An 8373-nucleotide genomic window follows, 5' to 3' on the forward strand; every position below is an offset into this window, starting at 1 on the left:
GAAAAATCTCAAAAAAATTCCTAAAATTCAAATAAAATTAAAATACCAAAAATACTCATAAATAATAAAATTTTGGGGTGTTACATATATGAAGAATAAATAATAAATTGAAAATAAATATAAAGAATAAAAAAATCAATAAATTATTCATAAATAAATTCTTATACGAAAAAAATTACATTGATTTTAAAAAAATATATCTTAATTATATTTTTGCAAATTATTTTTTATCTTTTTCTAATATTTTGATCACTAAAATACTGTTTAGTTTGTTTGAGAGAAATCTTAATTAAATTTTATATTATCTATTTACATGATTAATTTAAATTTAAAGTGTGATATTAGTTTATATAATTTATAACTATAACTTATAGTTTTTTTAAGAATAAATTAACATAAAATTGTTTATTATAAAAAAAATAAGTACGCAATTTTATAATTATAGTGAATAATGAAAAAATGGTCTTGATTCATGAAGTTTATATCTATGAATATTAGTTTTATTAGTATTAATTAAATTAGGATTAAGCATACCAAAAAATCTAAAATTTTCAGCCTTTTACTATTCAATTAAATCGTTTCAATTTTAGTATAATTAATTAATACTTTAAAAGATTGAAAAATTTTAGCTAATTTTGAAATTGAAATTGGGAAGTGCGCTCTTATTAATGTGGCACATCAGGTAATATTTTATTAAATAGTGAAATTAACATGATACATCGCTTTAAAAAAAAATCTCTTTCTTGGGAAATATCCATGAAAATACTCTATCAGAATTTAAATTTAATTAATTTTTTTAAAATTTAAATTTATCACAAATTTAATTATTATTAACTAAAAAATACTTAAATTTATTTAATACTTTAATTAATTTATTTAATACTTTAATTAATAATCTACATGAAAAATATTTTTTATCAATAATTTATATATTTTTTAAGATTTTAATAATTTCATAAAATATTTAAAATCTATTTTTTAAAAATAATGTATATTATATAAATTTATAATATTATTATAAAAAATTATATTTTTTATATTTAATTAAACATATATACATATAAGTTCAAGTAACGAATAACTAACATGTAAAACTTAAACCTAAACCCATTACAGGTATCATTATTCACACTCAAACTCATCTCAAATTCAATTATATATTACTTAAACTCGTCTTATTAGAGTTTGATTAGATTGGATGCCCGCAAAAATACCATCCCTACTCTCTCTCTCTCTCTCTAAACTTCTAAACATTTCAGTAAACTAACCTAATCTTTTGTAGATTCCAATATCAAAATAAAACTCCATTTATTTCATGAAAAATAATTTGTATATGAAAAATGTTTTTCATGAGAAATATAGATGAAAATATTTTTTATTATTTGATTATAATATTTATTTATTTCATGTATATATAAATATATTCACATTTTAATAAGATTTTTAAAATTTAAAAAATGACAAATGACTTTTTATTTTAAAAAATAAAAGTCATTTTGTATTGACCAATTTTTTTGAATATCTTCAAATATTAGAAAATATAAAAAATAATTATTGAGGAATATTTTTTGCCAAACAAATAGAAACTAAATCCTATGAGGAAAAACTTGTTTAAGATTGGGGGCCAATTGCAAAAGTGTAGAATAAAGAATTAAGAAAAGCATAGAAGAATTTGAGTGGTTCAGTTCCCTCACAGCACAATAAAGAGTTTCTTTTTAACGTGTGGAACTCTTCATCATCTCTTCAGTGCTCTGTTCTCCAACTACTCCCATGCAGCCCGTGATTTTCTTCTTCTTCTTCTTCTTCTTTTTTTTGAATCTAAAACCTAAATTTCAGCACAAGTCTTTAAAGCGTCTCACCTAAAACACAAAAACCCTGCACCCTTTTATTAAATTCTTGGCAACTCTTTGCTTAATGGCTTACCCTACGTACCCATAATCCAAATCAAACTGCAAACACTGATCCTTGTTTTCACATTTTCACAAAACCTAAGTGACAGCAGACTGGATCCTATTAAAAATACATTCTATACCTGTTAACCAAAAATGTTAAGCGATATAATGAATACACTCCACCAACTAGGGATGACAACGAGTAGGGTATTCGCAAAAATTACTCTACTCGAATCCGAACCTGATTAATATTCTCAAAACCCGATTAAAATTTATTTTTAACTATCTGAACCTATCCCAAATCCGATTATTATTATCCGAAAAATACTCGAACCCGTTTAATTTTATATATTTATTTAATAATTTATATAAAAAATTATTTTTATTAATAATTTATATTTTAAAATTTTAATAATTTCAAAAAATATTTCAATTTTATTTTATATAAAATAAAATTTATAAAAATTTACAAATATTATTAAAAAATATATATATTTTATATTTAATTAAATATTTATATAAACGAATTTGGGTAACGAATACTCAACATATAAAATCCGAACCCGATTTGAATCCGTCACGGATATTAAATTTCGAACACAAACCTGTCTCAAACCCGATTATATACTATTTAAATCTGTCCTATTAAAATTCAATTAGATCAAGTAATCATAAAAATTCGATCCGTTGCCATTTCTAGCATCAACCCTGTGCCCTCCACTTAAAAAAAAAAAAATTCTAAAGGGGGGGCGAAATCTATTGCCCTAACTAACATACTCAATTTTAACTTTTAATTTTTAATAATTGGACGGAGCATCATAGTTACAAAAATATCCCTGCAATGTTTCGTACAGTAATTTCTTATTTTTTAATGTTTTATCATTATAGTCCTCGCCACTCAGGCGTTAGGAAATATGTCATGTCAACTTAAGAAATACCGACAATATTTCGCGATAATTTAAATAGTACTATCAATTCTATAATTGTTGAATTCAGTAACTCTTCGCCAAAAAAAATTCAATAACTCAAAAGAACGATAATTTGCTTTTCCCGAGAAATGCCCAATCAGATATGTATAACTCATCGCCACGAGAAATGAAGAGAACGTGGTTTATAGTTGGCCAGATATAATGCAATATAATAAATATTTTAAAAAGTCAAAAAAAAAAAGAGACAGATGACGTGGAGAATGGGCCTTCAAAAGTTAATGATACCACATCAACCTTGATAGACCTCAAATCCATGTTATTAACCATTTATTTATGTTTATATTTCAAAAATCAAAAGTCAAATAAGTGGTCCTCCTACCCCGAGAAATGCAATGACAAATCTTGGAAGGGAAACAGTTTGAATTTGTAATTTAAAATTTTAATACAATTTTAATATTATTAAATTAAAATTTAATAACATACTTAATATAATAATACTTTAAAATATAAATATTATTCATTAAATCAAAATTTTTATTTATTTAAATTTTTAATTCAACTCTAATTAAATTTTTTATAAAATAAAAATTTACTATAATCACACGTAAATAAGAATTTATTTGATACTTATATAAGAGGCTAAATTTTTATAGTTATATACGATACTCTCTTTAATTAATTATTTTTAATTTTATTTTTAATTATTAATTTAAATATTAAAAAAATTATTCAAAATAACTCATTCCATATTTTATCTCTTATCTGACTGCTCAACACTCGTAGAAAAAAAAAAAAACCAACCTACCTCACTAGTATGCGGTGTGCAGTTATTAATATAGCATTTTACAAAATTATATATAATTTATTATAAATATTTTATTTTCAAAATTTTAATATAAATTTCTATAAATATCCTTAGAAATTCTTAAAATTTGATTTATCAAAGTCTTCAATATTTAAACATGTGGGACATGTGATAGTGAAATCGTCTTGACTGGAACGAAATCGTATAGTGTGAACGTACTTCTGTCATATTTTGTAACGAAGGGACGTCAATAATTTATTACTTTTTCTTTTAAACTTGTCTAACAATATTACTTGTATTAATAATTGTTAATTATTTTAGTAATTATTTATTATTTTATTATTTATTAATATTTAAATATTAATTATAAATAATTAATTATTTATATAATAATTTAAGTTAAAAATATTCATTAAGAATAATTATTAAATTATTTAATAAATATAAAAATAATTATATTATTTTATTAACTTTAATTAAAACTTTCAACTTTTAAAAAGTATATTTTTTTATAAACTACTCTTTTAATTTAAAAATATTAATATAAATATTATGTTATTCAATATTACCTTAAAAATTATTCAAAGCAAAGATTTACCGTCTATTTAGCATATATATATATATATATATATATATATATATATATATATATATATATTTGTTTGCTTGAAAGATTTACCAATCAAGGTTGTGCGTGGCTCAAATTTTTAATGGAATTTTAATATATAATTAAATTGAATTGAATTAAATTATATTATTATTTTAATTTTAATTTTAATTTTTTATCAAAATTTAAATCGAATCAAAATTAAAAGTTAACACATTAAGAAATTTAAATTGATAAAAAATAGTTTTAATTTTAATTACTTTTTAATTCTAACGGTGAAATAAATGTTAATATTTGAATTCAATTTTTAAATATATGTAATTATTTATTAAATATTAATAGAAAATAATTTTGTTATATTTTATATTTATTTAATGTAAATCAAAGTAAAATTTGAATAAAGAAAAAGTGCTAAAATAGGGGTCAATTTTTGTCAATTATATTAAATTAAACAATTGACGTGAAGAGAAAATAGCTAAATAAAGTATAATTAAAGAATTGATGTGAAGAAAGAGATATATATTCCAAAGTATGTAGTCCATTTTGGACCAACTTAATAAAGGCAAAGTTGTTGCGTATTTAGTGGACAAAACTTTCCAATGAGAATGCAACAACCTTCTTATCAGAAAGGGTCCCATCTCTTTACCCCTTCATTCTTTTGCACTATTCATTGGCGGAATAACTAAGCCATTTACCCCTTTAGTTCATAGCCAATTTATTTTAATTTTTTTTAACTGAAAAAAAAAAAAACTCACTGAGCATGATGGTTATTATCACCTAAATTAGAGTATGTAGTTAAATGATTTCATTAACTCTAATTAATCCTCTTATAGGGGACCTATCATCGATCATAATAGATCCCTAAAGAGTTACAAGTACGGACTACTCACAATCGATTCATTCATTCACTCTTAGTAGAGATAATATTTAGTCTCAATATAAGTATAGAAAATTGAATCAAAATCAGACTCCTCTAACTTTCAAGGCTTATCACTTAGCCACCACGCTCATAGTTATTCTAATTTTATTCACTCTTTCTTAATTTTCTCAATTTTAATTTGTATTAAAAAAAAACTTCAACGTAAATTAATATTATTAAAAATTTATTTGATTAGATTCAATTTGATCTAATTTAAATTGAAATTCGAGTTTTTTTATATAAATTAAAATTCAATAACAATAATAAAGTAATTTCAAAATTAAGTGATGATAATGAAATTATGTTTTTTTTTTAAATAAAGTAATTTATTATTTTTAATTAATTTGGATACAACAAGAGACAACAGCTATGAACAAAGTAAATTATTACTTTTTTTTTTCTTCCTCAAATAAAGTGTTGTTAGGTCTCCTACCAAACCAATTAAATTCTTATTGGTATAATCAATTTATTCATGTGAATTAAGGTTATGTTTAAATTTATGGATTAAAGTTATGGATTTAGATTTGGATCAAATATTTTATTTAGAGATGTTTAAAAATTATAAATTTAGATTTTAATTAATTTAAAGTAAATATAGAAATTAAAAAAAATTTAAAATAATAATATTAACTATGTTATTTGAAACTCAAAGTCAACCTAACAAAAATAAAAGTTTTCTGATTGCATACTTATCTCTATTACAAATCTAATTTTTAAAATTTTCTTTTTTATCTAAAAATAAAATATTTTTAAATTTATAAATTTTAAATTTAATTTTTAAAATTTAAATTTTAAATTCAAATACACGAATCCAAATAAAATGCTATCTGAAGAATAAAAATTAGAGTGATAAATTAAAATTACTCGATGAAGGTGTTTCTTTTGATATTTTTTTTTTGTCTTGAATAAAATTAATTTTCCCAAAGTAATGAATTTTTCCTTTGAATTTGAGAGCTTAAATTCGACATAAACGTGTCACCTAATAAAAGGAAATCCACCTGTACGTTAGAGACAGGAATTCATTTATAATTCCATGTTAATCATGAAAATGTCGGTTTGCAGTGAAGTCAAAATCATTATTATTATGAAGAAATTATTGAAAGCCACTACTCAAATTTATACTTGAATTTCCATTTTTAAAAATATTGAATTAATATTTATTTAATATTATTATTTAAATTATTATTAAAAAATTTATTTTTTTAAAATATATTAATTAGATGATATTAAAATTTAATTTAAAATTAAATTTATAAATTTTAATTATAAAATTATTAAAATAATAAAATAATTTTTTTAATAACATTTAAAATGATATTTTTATTTAAAAAAATAATTTAAATTCTCTAAATATAATATTAAATAGGCACTAATTATATATGATTTTAATTACACAATATTTTAATAATTTTGATAATATATATATTTATTTATTTATTTATTTATTTATTTCAATGACAGTTTAGTTATCGAATTTTTAAATAAATTCTTAATTACAGGAAGGTAAATGAGTAAAATTAAAATTATTTCAGCCATATAATTATTTACTTAAAAAATTAGAGATTATATATCTTAATAAAATCTCTAAAAACACCTTCTTCTTCTTCAATTTTTCTTTATTTCTTCTTTTAATCTCCCTTTTAGATGGTCATCGGCCAGTATTTTCACCATGACAACTCCTTCCATTTCTTTTTTTTTTTTTTATAATAATTCTAATATTTATATTTATTTTGAATAAATTTTAAATATATCTCATCAAATCTAATTGATAGATTTTGAATGAATAAATCCTTAAATTTATCATTATTGATAAATTTTAAATTTTATGGATTTTTCTCTCTCTTTTAATATAATTTTTATGTGTTTTTAATGTTAATATATTTTGTTTTTTTTTTAAAACACTCCATGAAATACAAATTATTCCTTTAATAAATATCAAAATTTAGAAATTATTTTATAAAACTCATAAAAAAATAATAAAGTCAAAGAGTAAAACGTGCAGCCCACATATTGACTAATTTTCATACTTTATAAACACTATATGTTATTTTTTACACGTATTAATTTTATTTTTTAAAATTATAATATGTTGATTTAAATTTATACTTTTCTTTATTTTTATAAATAAAATAAATAAGAAATAGTAAATCAAGGAAATGGAATATATTATTTATCATTGAATTAAAGCTTAATTATGATTATCATATTTAATCAGAAGATAGAAAAATTTTAAGAGAATTTAATTTTATACGTTAAATTAAAAAAAAAAAGACAATGGAGAAAAATATTTTCTCCAAACCAACAATTTTTTCCACCAAATGAACAGTTAAATCTGAAACTTTTCCCTTATAGATATAATAAAATAGGGAAAATGTCAGACAGCAATGCTCTGATGCTGCAAAAAAGAGGAGGGCGGGTAGGCCATCCCGCAATTCTTTTTATTTTTATATATATTATCATACTAACTTAATTTAAATAAATTATTTAAAAAATAATTTTAAAATAATTAATAAATAATAAAATTAAATTAAATAATTTGAAAATTTCTTCACTAATATCATTTGTAAGCATATATAATTTCTATAAAAAATAAATAAATAGAGAGAAAATGCTTAGCCTCCTAGGTGTGGAAAGGCTCTTACTTGGAGACAAAATATCCCATTCAGCACCTTTGAGAATTGAGACCAGTCACTTTCTAAAGAAATTAATTAAAATTTAAATAAATAAATAATTTTTTTTTTTTTAAAAAGAAAGCAAGGAGTCATTGATAACGTAACTCCACTTTCCTTAATAAAAAAACAACACGCACTCTCTGACAGGTGACAACTGACACCAGACGCGAGAAATAAAAGCATATCTTAAAAACCCTAATTTATCGTAATATTAAACTTCGCGGGGGGTTTATCGCGGTAAATTGGGAAGTGATGATTTCGAGTTCAAAGAAAAAATAATTAAAAAATATGGAAAGGACACATCGTGAAACTGCTAGACTACTTTGAGTGAAAGGGATTAAGTGTACTCTCAAAGGGACGCGTGGAATATACGATCCAGACAAGGTGTGGAGCAGTGGGCTATCTTAAAGAACAAAAAATAAAGAAGCCATGCAATTTGTACGGTCACCAGCTGTAACCTGACAACTGACAAAGCACTTTATTATTGGATAGAAAAAGTTTTCTATTTTCTTTTTAAATATTTATTTTATTTGGTAAACACTTTAATCT

Source organism: Hevea brasiliensis, chromosome 6 (genome assembly GCF_030052815.1).
Source record: "Hevea brasiliensis isolate MT/VB/25A 57/8 chromosome 6, ASM3005281v1, whole genome shotgun sequence".
In the NCBI taxonomy this organism is placed as follows: Eukaryota; Viridiplantae; Streptophyta; class Magnoliopsida; order Malpighiales; family Euphorbiaceae; genus Hevea; species Hevea brasiliensis.